General features: G+C 42.0%; 1 non-coding gene across 1 annotated transcript; it reads right to left on the bottom strand.

Annotated features, from left to right (window-relative positions):
- Positions 1-10,933: 10,933 nt before the first annotated feature.
- LOC128414958 (U2 spliceosomal RNA) lies at positions 10,934-11,123 on the bottom strand. The gene has a single exon (XR_008330773.1). It is a non-coding gene; the product is annotated as a U2 spliceosomal RNA (small nuclear RNA).
- Between the last annotated feature and the right edge of the window lie 3,293 nt (positions 11,124-14,416).

Genomic DNA, 14,416 nt, shown 5'->3' with positions numbered 1-14,416 from the left:
CAAACATTGCAGATTGTGGATAAAATGGATTGTTTCAAGAGGTGGCAAAAAGATATATCTAGATTTGTCTGGCAGGGCAAAAAGCCCAGAATAAAATTTAAGATACTAACTGATGCAAAAGAAAGAGGGGGGTTTGCCCTGCCGGACTTAAAACTGTACTATGAATCAGCGGCTTTTTGCTGGCTGAAAAATTGGCTGCTTCTTGAAAATACAGATATTTTGGATTTGGAAGGGTTCAATAATAGATTTGGCTGGCATGCATACATGTGGTATGACAAGGTTAAAATCCACCAAGGTTTCAAAAACCATATTGTTAGAAAAGCCCTATACAATGTATGGATTAGGTACAAAGATTTGTTGGAAAACAAAACCCCCAGGTGGTTGTCACCGATGGAAGCTAAGGAAGTGAAAAAATTAAATATGGAATCCAAATGGCCGAAATATTGGGAAATTATAGAGTATGAGGAGGGAAAAGTTAAATTGCAGAGTTATGAGAAATTGAAGTCTAAAGTAAGAGACTGGCTTCATTATTACCAGATAAATGAAGTTTTTAAACAGGACAGGAAAATTGGCTTTCAGGTGGAGAGGGCGAAATTAGAAACAGAGCTTTTGGAACCCAGTACTAAGAATTTGTCAAGAATGTATAACTTGCTGTTGAAATGGAACACACAGGACGAGATGGTTAAATCAGCTATGATTAAATGGGCACAAGACATTGGACATGACATTATGTTTGCTGACTGGGAACAGTTATGGACCACCAGTATAAAGTTCACGGCATGTAATGCCTTAAGAGAGAATATTATGAAAATGATTTATAGGTGGTACATGACCCCAGTCAAGCTTGCAAAAATTTATCACTTGCCCAATAACAAATGCTGGAAATGTAATGAAACTGAAGGTACTTTCTATCACCTTTGGTGGACGTGCCCAAAGATTAAGGCTTTCTGGGAAAGGATTTATAATGAAATGAAAAAGGTGCTTAAATGCACTTTTGTGAAGAAACCAGAAGCCTTCCTCCTGGGCATGGTAGGCCAATTGGTGTCAAAGAAAGACAGGACGTTTTTTATGTATGCGACAACAGCAGCAAGAGTACTTTTAGCAAAGTACTGGAAGACACAAGAACTACCCACACTGGAAGAATGGCAGACGAAGGTGATTGACTACATGGGACTGGCTGAGATGACCGGCAGAATCCGCGACCAAGGGAAAGAGACGGTGGAAGAAGATTGGAAGAAATTTAAAGTTTATCTTAAGAACTGTTGTAAAATTAATGAGTGTTAAAATGTTTTGAGTAATGCAAAATAGAATTGCAGCGATAAACAACTGGACATGAGAAAAAGGATTTAAAGGAAGTGTTATAAGTAATTAAAATCAGGGGTTGCTGGAAAGATTTAAAACAGGGATGCAGAAAAAGGAGGTAAGGGGAAGTCGCTGAAAGAAGGCTTAAGGAAAAGAAGGTTAAGAAATTATACGTGTTTATATGTTTGTTTGTTTATGTATTGTTTTGTATTGTCTTTTAATATGTGTTGAAAAATTAATAAAAAATTTATTAAAAAAAAAAAAGAGTTAGTGGGCCAGAGGTGTTCCATTTACTGTAAGAGAGCAGATACAACTATAAAAGCATAAGAAGAGGCTGCTGAATCAGCCTAATGGCCCACCTAGTACAACATCCTGTTCTCACAGTACATGTGGTTTCTAGTAACTGGTATTCAGAAGCATTACTCCTTCTAGCTGTGGCAGTACCCATCGATAGTCCTCTCCACCATGAATTTGTCTAATCCTCTTTTTAAAGCCACCAAGGTTGATAGCCAACACCAGGGGTCAGCAAACATTTTCAGCAGAGGGCCGGTCCACTGTCCCTCAGACCTTGTGGGGGGTAGGGTGGACTATATTTTTAGGGGGGGAATGAACGAATTCCTATGCCCCACAAATAACCCAGAGATGCATTTTACCGTAGTTTTCGTCCTATAGGGTGCACCGGCCCATAGGACGCACCTCGTTTTTTTTCGGGGGGGAGAAATGAATAAAAAAAAATATTTTTGCCCCCCAGCCGCGGCTGCAGCCCCAAGCCTTGCGCACACCTGCCCGAAGCACTGGGCACCCTCCGGAGGGCTCCGCGTGCTTCGGGCTGCAGGCTGCCGCCCCAAGCCTCGCGCGCTCGGCGGGACCTCCTGCAAGGCTTGCGGACACTCGCCTGAAGCACGGGGAGCCCTCTGGAGGGCTCCGCGTGCTTCGGGCGACAAGCTGCCGCCCCAAGCCTCGCGCGCTCGGCGGGACCTCCCGCCGGGCGCGCAAGGCTTGCGGACACTCGCCGGGGCTGCAGGCTACTGCCCGCAAGCCTTGTGAGCCCGTGGGAACTCCCGCCGGGCTCGCAAGGCTTGCGGATAGCTTCCTGAAGCCTGGAGAGCGAGAGGGGTCGGTGCGCACCGATGCCTCTCGCTCTCCAGGCTTCAGCGAAAGCCTGCATTCGCCCCATAGGACGCACACACATTTCCCCTTCATTTTTGGAGGGGAAAAGGTGCGTCCTATGGGGCGAAAAATACAGTAAATAAAAGCACACATTCTACTCATGTAAAAACACGCTGATTCCCGGACCGTCCGTGGGCCGGATTGAGAAGGCGATTGGACTGAATCTGGCCCCCAGGCCTTAGTTTGCCTACCCAGGGCTAACACTGCCTTCTGTGCACTGTGTGAAGAAATACTTTATTTTATCTATCCTGAATCTTCAAGAATTCAGCTTCAATGGATGACTATGAGTTCTAGTGGGATGATGAACAGTTTTATACATTTCTGTGATGTAACATCATACTCACCATTTTCTCTAAATGAGAAAGCCCCAAATGCTACGTTTCCTCATAGCATAGGCGCTTGATAGTAACGGTTGTCCTTTTCTGAACTTTTCTTTACAATATCCTTGTTGAGGTGACACAACCAGAACTGTACACTGTATTGCAAATGCTGTTGCACCGTAGAATTGTATAGTGGCATTATGAAATTGGCAGTTTTGCTTTCAATTCCTTTCCTAATGATCCCTTACACGGAACTGTCATTTTTTAAAGAATCAATGCTCTTTTGGACTGTAGCCATTCTCATAAAACAGAAAGCATGTGACTTCTTTTAAGAATGGGGATTTGTCATATCAGATTGCATGTAGAAATTTCTCATTGCTATTCTCTCAGCCTGTCCGTTGATGGATGCCTCTGTTTACCCTTGCAGCTAAGCTGCATTTCAGTGGCGTTCAATGAATAGAGTTTTGAATCACTGTCTCATGAATGCAATCTTTATGATAGAAGGTGCTTGTATAATCATAAAAATGTTGTGATAGAAGGCAGCTCAGTTATTCTTCCACATTAGCAAAAAGGCAAACTCTATGTATAGGATTTTGCAGTTAATCCTCTATCTACCTCTTAAATCTACCAGAAATGTTGTTTCTGGTCTGGTCTGGTCTGTCTAAAATGCCACAGTATGATTTCTTCACTGAGGTTTTCCCGATAATGTTATATAGAGAATTAAGTTAATGAAGGCTGCAAGGAAGAGCTTCTACTACATTTAAAGGTAAGGGAGATAAGCTTTGCGTGAAGTTGATCACCAGCCTGCTGAGAGCTGAACATGCAAAGAAAGCAAAACAAAATATTTTGGGTGCTGGTCTACTAAAGTTTACTCAGGGTAGAACTGTTGAAATTAATGCACACAGCTAAGTTAGAACCATTAATTTCAGTGGGTCTTCTCTCAGTAAAACTTAGTTGAATGCAACCCATTAAGTCTAGTTTTGTGTGTAAAATGGCAATAAGAAATGAGTTACATTCCCAAGAACTGCTTTAGACGTACCTCTGAGACTTTCGATCTCCCCTGCTTCTTCTTTGGAAACAGCAGCTTTCCAAAATGCTTTGAAATTCCTTATTTCAAAAGTGATTTTCCGAACAGTGGCAGAGGTCGGGTAGCAGAACTTGTTCTGTGGTTCAGTGGACTTTGTATCCTCCCTCCTTTTTTTCTTGTTATTTTGTTTTAGCAAACTTCTTGAAATGTGATGCAGATGGACTGAAATGTTAGAACACTTGACTTACCAACCGATAATGGCATTAGACTAAAAGTGCAGGGAGAAAGTAATGACTTCCACTACTGCCATTGAAGTGGTGTTGGGAAAGGAGGGCAGATGGTGGTTGTCTTATTGCTGCTGTATCAGGGAGTTCAAAACAATATTATCTATCTATCTATCTATCTATCTATCTATCTATCATCTTTCTATCATCTATCTATCTATCATCTATCATCTATCTAGCACAGAGTCAGAGACAATAATTCCCTTTACATTTTTTCAATGCTTATACCAAAGTGTTTAACATTTAATTACTTAATATGTTTGATTGGATTTACTGACATCTCAGCAAGCATATTTCTTAACACTTTCCAAAGTGCAATCCACTTTTCAAACGAACTCTGGTAGTTAATTTATAAAGGTTGTATAAATCAGTAATTAGCCGTGTCATATAGCTAACAGTTACATTTAGCTCATACTTCTAAAAAACATTTCTGTCACTCAATTGCACATTTATACCAAATAATATATACCCTTTTCACAGGAGGAAATACAATGTTTTTGTATTTAAGAAATATTGCAACAAGCTCATTAATAGCACACATTAGCTGTTAATGTATAGGATCTTATGGAAAATGCAGCGAAGGCAGTGAGAAATGTTTGTGGGCTTTAAACCAGGCCTCCCATGAATTAATGATTGTATTAACAGCTATATTTTTGCCAACAATAACCTCTTTTCATCATATAGCTCATATAGTGGCTTGCTAGCAAGTATTAATCCTTTAACGGCTGGCTGCCCAGTCGTGGAGTTCATGGGGGAGTTCAATAAAGGGGGAAGAGATGTAGCTCCATGGTGGATCAGCAGCTTTGCATGTAGAAGTTCCCAGGTCCAATCATGGTATCTCCAGGTAGGGCTGGGGAAAACTCATCATGTGAAACTTTGGAGAGCCACTGACAGTCATTGTAGGTGATACTGACCAAGATGGACCATTGTCAATCCTCTTTACAAACTGTCTAGGTTAGTGGCCATCACTGCCTCCTGTTGTAGTGAATTCCATGGATTAACTATGAAGAAGTACTTTCTTTTATCTTATCCTGAATCTTCCAAAATTCAGGTTCATTGGATGTCCATGAGTTCTAGTGTTCGGAGAAAAGCTTTTCTCCATCTATCACAAAGCTGCATCACTCAGCCTGCCATAATTAAATGTGGTTGTTGTTGGGGCTTCTCTTCCAGCAAGCCTACTTGGCATCTGCGGGGGGTGGGGGGGTGGAGTTTGGCGTGTATCTGCGCATGCACACACATGAAAGAGATAGGCAGAATGTGTGTTGCTACTGTGAGCTGAAGTAGTTTTGCTTTGTTGACATTACTCGAGCCAATTTGCTTTTAAAGTTCAAGCAAACTCCTCACACACACTGTTATGTTCATGTAAGAATTTATTGGGTTTAGGTCATTTCCTTCAATAGCTTATTGCTGGTGCACACCATAAAGTTAACGCTGGCTATTTACATTGGGAGAAAGGACTAAAATAAATATATTTGATCTGGCAGCTTTGCACTACGTCATTTAATGCCACAAGTCTCAGATTGTGAGTGAGAAACCACGGAAAGTACATTTCCCCGCTCTGTGGAGTCTGTCGAATGATGGCCTTGATGGTCACTAACATTTAGAGGTTTCTTTAAATTATGAGACATTGTCCTGGAGGGGCTGCAGAATAGATAGATAATAATCCCGCACTGCCCTCTGTGGATTTTATCTACCATGAACTCTAGCAACCAAATAAACTCTGGACCTCACAGATCTCACCATAAGAGGGAATCACAAGTCCTTATATCTTGTGTTTGAGTTTCTCCAGTTTATGGGTAATGTCTGATCTGGCCATGAACAATCTGTGCTTTTAATAATTGTCTGATATGCACCAACATGATAGGCCTAATTTTCCCCTCCCCCTTTCTTCATCTTCACCACAGGAAAATGTACCAGTTGAATTTTTGCCTGTGTGGTGGCACCAGCTGTAGCCTGCCCTGTGAGAGGAGACTATTCTGGAGAGAAGGACCCAAACCAATGGATTCCAGTGACAAAAAAAGGCGACTCCAACAAAACACCAGGAAGAACTTTCTGACAGTAAGAGCTGATCAACAGTGGAACGGACTCCTTCAGAATGTCAGGTGTGTGTGCAGTAGCCAGGCCCTGTGACCAATAGGACTTTGCAGGACTGGGGCCTTCCTAAGTTTGTTCTGAAGAGGCAAGGTGTGGTCTCACAGGTGAGGCCGACTGGTAGCTCACAGCACCTGGTGGCAAGAGCCGGGAAAGGATGTAAGGTCAGCATTTCCCTTCAGCTCTTTGCCACAGCAACATGCTTCCTGTCTTGCTGTGTTTGGCTTCTTGCTTCCTAATCCTTGAACCTTGGCTTCTTGACTACTTGCTTCTTGAGCCTCGGACCCCTGACTTCATGACTCCTTGCTTCCTGACCCTTGGACCCTTGGCTTCTTGACTCCCGGCTCTCTGACCCTCGGACTCTTTGCTTCCTGACTCCTGGCTTCTGGACCCCCTTCCTGCTCCCACCCCGCCATCTTGCCCCTGGTCCCAACGTCCCCTGCTGGGACTTCGATCGCTCATGAACCAGACTGTGACACAGAAGGTGGTGTACTCTCCTACACTGGAGGTTTTTGAGCAGAGATTGGATGATCATCTGTTGTGTATGATTTCTTTGAGATTCCTGTAATGCAGGGTGTTGGTCTAGGGTGATCCTTGGGATTCCTTCCAACTCTACAATTCTGTGATTCTAGGAAGGAGAGGCATAAAGTCAGATATCTGTGTGAGAGGCTTTCTGCTTGTGTTTGAACATAGGTAGAAGCCCCTTGCAGACCTTCCTCACTCAAACTGGAGATAGTTGGATTCTGAGGGATGTGTGTGCCCCTCATCCAGTCCACAGTTTGCAGGTTCAGGCAAATGTGTGTACAGCTCTGTATCCTTTCTCTTGTTGAGAGGGAGGCTTTGCTTTTTAGCCCCTTACTTACTGATGCTTGCTCCATCCCTACTTGTTTTCAAATGCTCAAGCCAAATGGTATGTTAGGGCAGGCAGGTTGAGTAGAAGTCAAGTAAGAGGTGATAGACCAGTGATAGGCTGACTGGGAGCCAGAAGTCTGAAGGCACAGGAAGAGATCAGTAGGCTCCCCAGTAGCTTTTGACCAAGTGTGTGCATCTTTGTATCCTCTGTAGACCAGACTGACCCATTGGCTGCTACATCAAGCTGCTGTCTATTTTCCTCTCCAACCAGCAGCCGTGGTGGCTCAGGGGGAGTCAATGGCTGGTCTGCAGGGTTCCTGCTTTGAACATGGTGGCATCTGACAAATGTCATTCCCTGTCCGGCTTGGCTTTACAGGAATGACTTTGCAGGAATGTTGCTGTCACAGGAGTGCCAAATGTGGGTGAGAGTATTATCAGACTAGGCTCTTTCCCATGGAGATGATTCACGGGAGACACACAGGTTGTCTCCCCACATTCCTATTAGCACAAATGCAAATGCTAACAGAAGAGGAAAGAAAAGCAATCAGCCCTTAATAGAAAAGCTGCATTTACTGACAATCACCGAGTTGATGACGTTCTTATTCTGCAGAGAAACTCATTCTGCATAATCCGTAGCATTAGGTTTGGCGCCTTCCGTGAGCCTTGCTTTCAGTTCCGTTTAATTTAGCAATTTCAAAAAATTAAAACCTTTCAAATAAAATAGCCATTAAGACAAATTATGTCTTTTCTCTTGTCCGGGGAAAAAAATGCACTCACAATCTAGCATTTGTTCACTTTCATATTGAAACCGACGGGGACACATGAATAATGACAGTATAATTTTTCATTCATAATAATTATAGGTTGCCCTTTTGTCGCTTTCTATCTGTGGTGTTTGAAAATCTTCATAAACATAAATCGAAGGAGATGGAAAACGTAAGGCTACGGGAGCAGCAGTAATTCATTTTGGGAAATGAAAACTGCTGGGATTCAGGCGTGACTCAAACCAGTCTTTCTACCCAAAAGGCTTGTTTCATGAGGCTTCTTCACACATGACACTGAGTGTGTGTTCCTTTGTGAGGGCATGGTCCTAAAATGCAGCTTATACATACTTTGAATAAATGAAGAAAAATAATTAATAAGAAAAGTTACTTGGAAAAGTTATAATCTACTCTTCCATTACAGTCACAGACTATGGATCTCAAGTGGGATTGTCTATATTGCTGTGTAGCTTTATTGACCTACATAGGAGCCTCTCATTGAAGGAGCGGTGGCTAGGTAGACTTCAGGAACCGTAAAGAGATATTCATCCAACCATAGATCACCTTGATTTTTCATAGTTTCATCCTGTTAGTTCCTTTCTATGTTCCTAATGCACCTCTCACAGTGAATATATGGTTCTGAGCTAGACACACAGCCTCATTTTTCTCAATTATCTTTATTGCCATATAAAACCAGGATGGCCATCTTCAGCTTTCTCACAAGTGTGCTTAGGAGATTCAATTAGAATGCTGAAAAGAAATAGGTGTTTAGAGGGGCAAATAAAGGAACGATTGTTTTAGGTATCTAAAATGCATTATTGGAGCTCTAGCACCAAGTACAAAATGAGTTTCTTTAAAATCAGAGGGCAAAGAAATGTGGGGAACAGGTAGAAATTTTAAATGCATAACAACAATAAAAACAACAACGCATCAGCTGAAAGATGAAGATTCTCACCAAATGATTAGGAACTGTTATGGTGCAAGGAGTTAAATTAGCATCTGGACACCAACATTTTATTATTATTTTTAATGTAATTTTTATCCTATCTTCAAAATTACTAGCAAGGGAGATCTAAAATTACATGATCTCACAGAGCAAGGTAGCATGAAAGCAACTGTGCTCCCTTCTAATTAACCAATCTCTCTCCAAGGAGTCATTGTTAAATTGCACTCCTTAGCCTGTCAGGATAATGTGTGTGTTCTAATTTAGCATTTTAGAAACCAAAGCAGAGAGTTTCCTACACAATTTTATCATTTATTTTAAGGAACAGAAAAGGAAAGGGGGGGGAGAAATACTCGGAATCTGATTTTGAAATTAATAGCAGGTTTGGGAAGTGAATCTTCTCAGACCAAAGCTCCATTGTCTAGATTTATCATCTGTTACAGTCAGATGCCCAAGAGCTCTCAAGTATAGTTCCTATATTCACATGCAACACCTCATTGGGAACAGGTGTGCATTTGAAGGGCAAGGTGCTCTTTGAGACCATCTCTCATGTCAGAGCATCCCCACTCTCACAGGCTTACCTGGCAGTAGCAACGGATGCCCATGAGCTGCCATTTTATATTCCACACAATGGCTCTAAGATCATGACATAACACATTCCCACAATGCTCTGGGACATTGTGGGAAACTTTAAAGGCAATTCGTAATACCCACCAACACCTACTGTGGAAGTTGAAGGTCAATGATGGTGGGTTCTGCTAGGTACTAGAGCCCCAGCAGGTTTCCTGACACACAAGACCATGCAGTTAATTAATTCTTGGTATGCACAATTAGTATTTGATAGTCTTGATTATCAGCGATGGAGCTATCACTATATTTTTGCCTGATGCACCAATGAGTAGCTGGGATTGAACAACATAGATTGTATTTCCTTAATGGCTAGAAATGTCTCTACTTACCTTAAGAATGTGATAGGTATCCAAGTTTGAAGAAAGGACAAAAAGACAACTAGAACCTCAAATTTTTTCCATGGTCACACAACAACGTGGAGTTTTTAATGGAAGGTAGCTAAAACATCCATGGGTATTACACCAAAAAACCTCTTATCCAAAGGAAACTAAACTTTGTACCGGTGTCTCTGGACTTTCCATCATTTGGGAAAGTGGAGACAGCATAACAATTTCAGTGCCTCAGTTTTATTGTTTTGTTTTTTAAAAAGATTAATGGACACTTGGATTTGAAATATTTTTTCTTGCTGAAGATTAACACTGGCACTTAAAGCAAATTGTGTGTGTGTGTTTGCATGTGTGAAGGGGAATGAATGCAAGTTGAGCGATTAATGTGCATAATAATTGTGCACATTCACTAGGCCTTATAGGGAATGTGCACATAATCCTTCCATGAAGAGGGGATTGTGCACATTTCTCAGTCAATATACACAATCTCTAGTAAGCCTTGGAGATGTGCATTCCTCTGCTGACTTTTGTCTATTCTCCAGCCATTAAGTACAGTCTCCTACAGGCCTTGGGGAAGATGCATATCTCAACTGCATTTTGCACATTATCTGGTCAATATGCATAGTCTACAAGAAACATGCCATTTTATTCTGTGAACTGCCCTGAGATCTTGTGGTGAACGGCTGTACATAAATTAAATTAATTTATTTAAACATATTCATTTATTTAATTATCTATTTCTTGTTCAGAAGTGATGAGGATGATGATAATAATGATGATTTGAATTTATCCTGTTCTTCATCCAGAGGAGCCCCTTTTTCTGCAGTCAGCACTCAGCTGTTTCCTAGTCAGCTGAGCAGCACAAGGGAAATTGCAAGATGGGGAAAATGTTGCAGCTTTGCACCCTTTCCTTCAGTTTTGATGGAAAAAGCTTCATAGCAGTGTTGGGGCAGTCCTCATGGGAATCGCAGGAGGGGGAAGATTTAACCAGCCGAGGAAGAGTTGCCCAGCAAGGAAAAGAAGGCTGGGAGGGAAGAAGAAGAAGAAGAAGAAGAGGAGGAGTTTGGATTTGATAATCCGCTTTATCACTACCCTAAGGAGTCTCAAAGCGGCTAACAATCTCCTTTCCCTTCCTCCCCCACAGCAAACAGTCTGAGGTGAGTGAGGCTGAGAGACTTCAAAGAAGTGTGACTGGCCCAAGGCCACCCAGCAGCTGCATGTGGAGGAGTGGGGAAGCGAACCCGGTTCACCAGATTACAAATCTACCGCTCTTAACCACTACACTACACTGGCTCTCAAAAACAACCAACTCCAAAATTCCATTTAATATATAGTCCTCAAATAGAGGACATATCAGATATTAAACTGATAAAAACAGATACTACACTTGATCTTAGCCAAAAGGCCGAAAAAGAGTATCAAGCCCTCTCCCCTCTCCCTAGTATTTCAAAAAGTCCATGGAAAATTGCACAGTATGACATAGCATCTAATTACTGCCAATCTATTATTAATGTTTGTGCTTACTACAGCTTTATTAAGGCCCCCTTTATGAGAAAAAATAATTTAAAAATGCAAAAGCACATGAGGCGGAATTCTAAGATCTTTGAATCCTTCTAATATAATTTCCAATGTGTCAGGAACCGTACTGAGGAGGGCTGAACTTTGAAGGAATGGTGGGTGCTTTCCTCTCCCCCTGCTCCTGACCAGGTTCCTGAATCTTCCCAGGAGCAGGAGGACAGTATAGATTTGGAACAGTGGTTTGTAGAGGGACATAGTTCAAAAGGCAGAAGCTGGGAAATACTGGATGGGGAACAGCTAGGAGAAGCTGCACTGTGAGAGAGAGAGTTAACAGATTCACTGTCTCTGGAAAGCATCCATCCACTCAGCCCAAGGTCAAGAAGAGCTGATAAGGTGTCAGCACAGAAAGCACAGTGGTTACAAGATCAGGTTACAAGACACGGTAGAGACATGGGTGACTAGGGAAGAAGTAGGTGGAACCCTTAATTGGGAGCACCTCCATTTCTAGGCAGGGATTCTTTGTTCTCTTATTGTGACCATTAAACTTTCTATCTGTTAAGAAGACTCCTTTTCCTTTGCTCTGCTTATCTACTTCCCAAAGAGGGGAGGAAGCTGAATCTAGTTTCTATTGTGATACTCCAGGTTTGGCTAAGATCATTGCAAAGCTTGATTTGTCATTTTAGGAAATCATAAAGATTGAATGTTGATAGAATTGTTACATGCAGAAGGAGGTGGCCTAGGTGGTGAATTGTGCCTCTTATTGGGCACATATCACACCAGTGCTGAGAACAACCAGCATTGCCTACCTATTAGCCACCGAGCCAGTGTTAAAGCCTTAAACAACTCTGGACTAGGTTACCTGAAAGACTGACTTCCCATTCAATGCCTAGTAAAGGTGTTGGGAGCAATCAATAAAGGGAGCCTGGTTGGGAGCCTGGGGGCCAGTTTATTTTGGCATAAAGTGGTGTAGGAATGAATGAATGAATGAATGAATGAATGAATGAATAAATAAATAAATAGCAACAGCTTCCCTATTAATAGTCTTGAGTTGCTTTACAGTGCTTTAAGATACATTATTTCTCCTACCTGCTTCATTCCTCACTGTTACTATTTAAAACGCACAGACCTGAGATGCTCCCATCAGAATAAAGTTTATTGTGTTAAATTGCAGACTGCATCATTATCATCTGCAAAGGCAGTGTTCTCCAGAGCAACAATCACAGCATCTTAGGAATATGACAGAGCAGACAGAATCCCATCTGTTCTTCCTTTCAGATTTCTATTATATTCCCAAGAAATTGCTTCAGTAAAGGTGAGGACAGAGGCAATCGTCTGAGTTCGGTGAAAGTGGTGTAGACATTTGATGCATTCTGAACTGCTTATTTTTAGGGCACATTCAAATGAAACGTGCCCGTGCAGACTTATATTCTAAACCAGGGGTGAGGGACCAAAAGCGAAGAACACTGCAAAGTGTTATTGCACTGTGAGAATCAATGTTGCTTGTTTGCCTGGATGGAGACTGCAGGGATGTGTGGGTGGGTGTAGAGAAGTCTCTGGCTTTTGGTGTGGCTGGAATGTAGCCTATTGCACAGAAGTAAAGCCACATTCACACCACACCATACCTCGCAACTGTCCTGGGAAACCCGAGGCATCCTATTTTTTCTCGTGAGAGGACACCAGCCAGTTGGGCACCAATATATCATACAATTTTGCACCACTATTCCCCCCCAAAGAACACTTGGGAGGGGGCTGCAATCTTGCATGGCATCCCAAAACACATTATTTTGGAGGGCATGCCCCCCAAAGTGCTTTTTTTCTTGAGAAATCATGCAAGATCATGGCACCCAAAATGGTCGCCATTCTCCTGCGAGAAAAAATGGGAGGATGGTATCTGGGAAGATCCTATGGTGCCATGAGTTCTCCCAAAGTATTCCAGGAGCTATAGTTTGTTAAGGGTTCTGAAAGCTGTTAGGAGCTCCTATTCCTCTCAGAGAGCTATAATTCAAGAATTCCTGGTAAAGGTAAATGGGTGGTTAAACAACTCCAGAAACTGTAGCCCTGGGAGTGATTTGAACCACAAATTCTCCAAGCATCATACAATGGTGGAGAAACTAATCAAGAAAGTCCCCGTAGCTATTCCTGCTTTTAATGTAGAGTGCAGTGGTGTCCAAACTTTTTTCAAAGAGGGCCAGATTTAATGAAGTGAAGGGCCGTGAGAGCCGACCAAAGGGCCAACCAAAGTTGTTGACCTTTTTAGGATTGAAGTTCTTGAGGTTTTTTTAGGATTTTACCCCAGGAAATAAACTGCCACAGGGGCTGGATTAGACCCCTGAAACAGACTTTGGACATCCCTGCTATAGTGCATATGGGCCCTAAAATGATTGCTTCATCTGCTTATAGTTCTGCCTCCAGATTTTATTTTGGTTTTTAAATTGGCTTCATCTTGGGAATGAGGTCGCAATGTTACTAAAAACTCTGCAGGAATGTTCTCCTACAGAGATTTCTCTTCGATATTAAGAAGTTGGGAATGATCTAGATGACAGCTATAGTTATTATAAGGTGTCTAGAAAGTAAATCCTAGTGGGGAAAGCATTAGCAGATGGGTATTTTTAAACAGGAGAATGTCCTTGTGTGGTGTAGTGGTTCAGACTAGGACCTGGGAGATCAGGGTTCAATTCCCCACTCAGCCATGAAGCTCACTGGGTGAACTTGGGCCAGTCCCTACCTCTCAGCCGAACCTACCTCACAGGGTTGTTGTGGGGATTAAATGAGCTGTGAGAGAACTATGCTACCTTGAGCTCTATGAAGAAAAAGGTGGGATATAAATGCAACAAATAATAAATAAATACTTAAAGGTCCGCAGGAAAGATGGGTGCGCAGTCCACTGATAATAGAAGACAGAATTGCCACAACTGCTGCTCGAATTTTATTAGCCAAGATTGGAAAACACAAGAAATACCAACAGTGGAAGATTGGCAGATGAAGATGATGGATTTTTCAGAGCTAGCCGACCTGACAGGAAGAGTCCGTGATCAGAAGGAGGATTACCAGGAAGAATGGACGAAATTTAAAGATTATTTAGTTAAATATGTTAAGTTAAATTAATTGGAAAAGCTTGCAAATAGCAGATAGGCTTAGGATTTAATTATGTAATGTGATAAATTAATATGTTGAAATTTAGGTTGGGAAAGA

This window comes from Podarcis raffonei, chromosome 5 (genome assembly GCF_027172205.1).
Source record: "Podarcis raffonei isolate rPodRaf1 chromosome 5, rPodRaf1.pri, whole genome shotgun sequence".
NCBI lineage: Eukaryota > Metazoa > Chordata > Lepidosauria > Squamata > Lacertidae > Podarcis > Podarcis raffonei.
The sequence above is the reverse complement of the archived record's forward strand: the minus strand, read 5'-3'. Positions and strand labels throughout refer to the sequence as shown.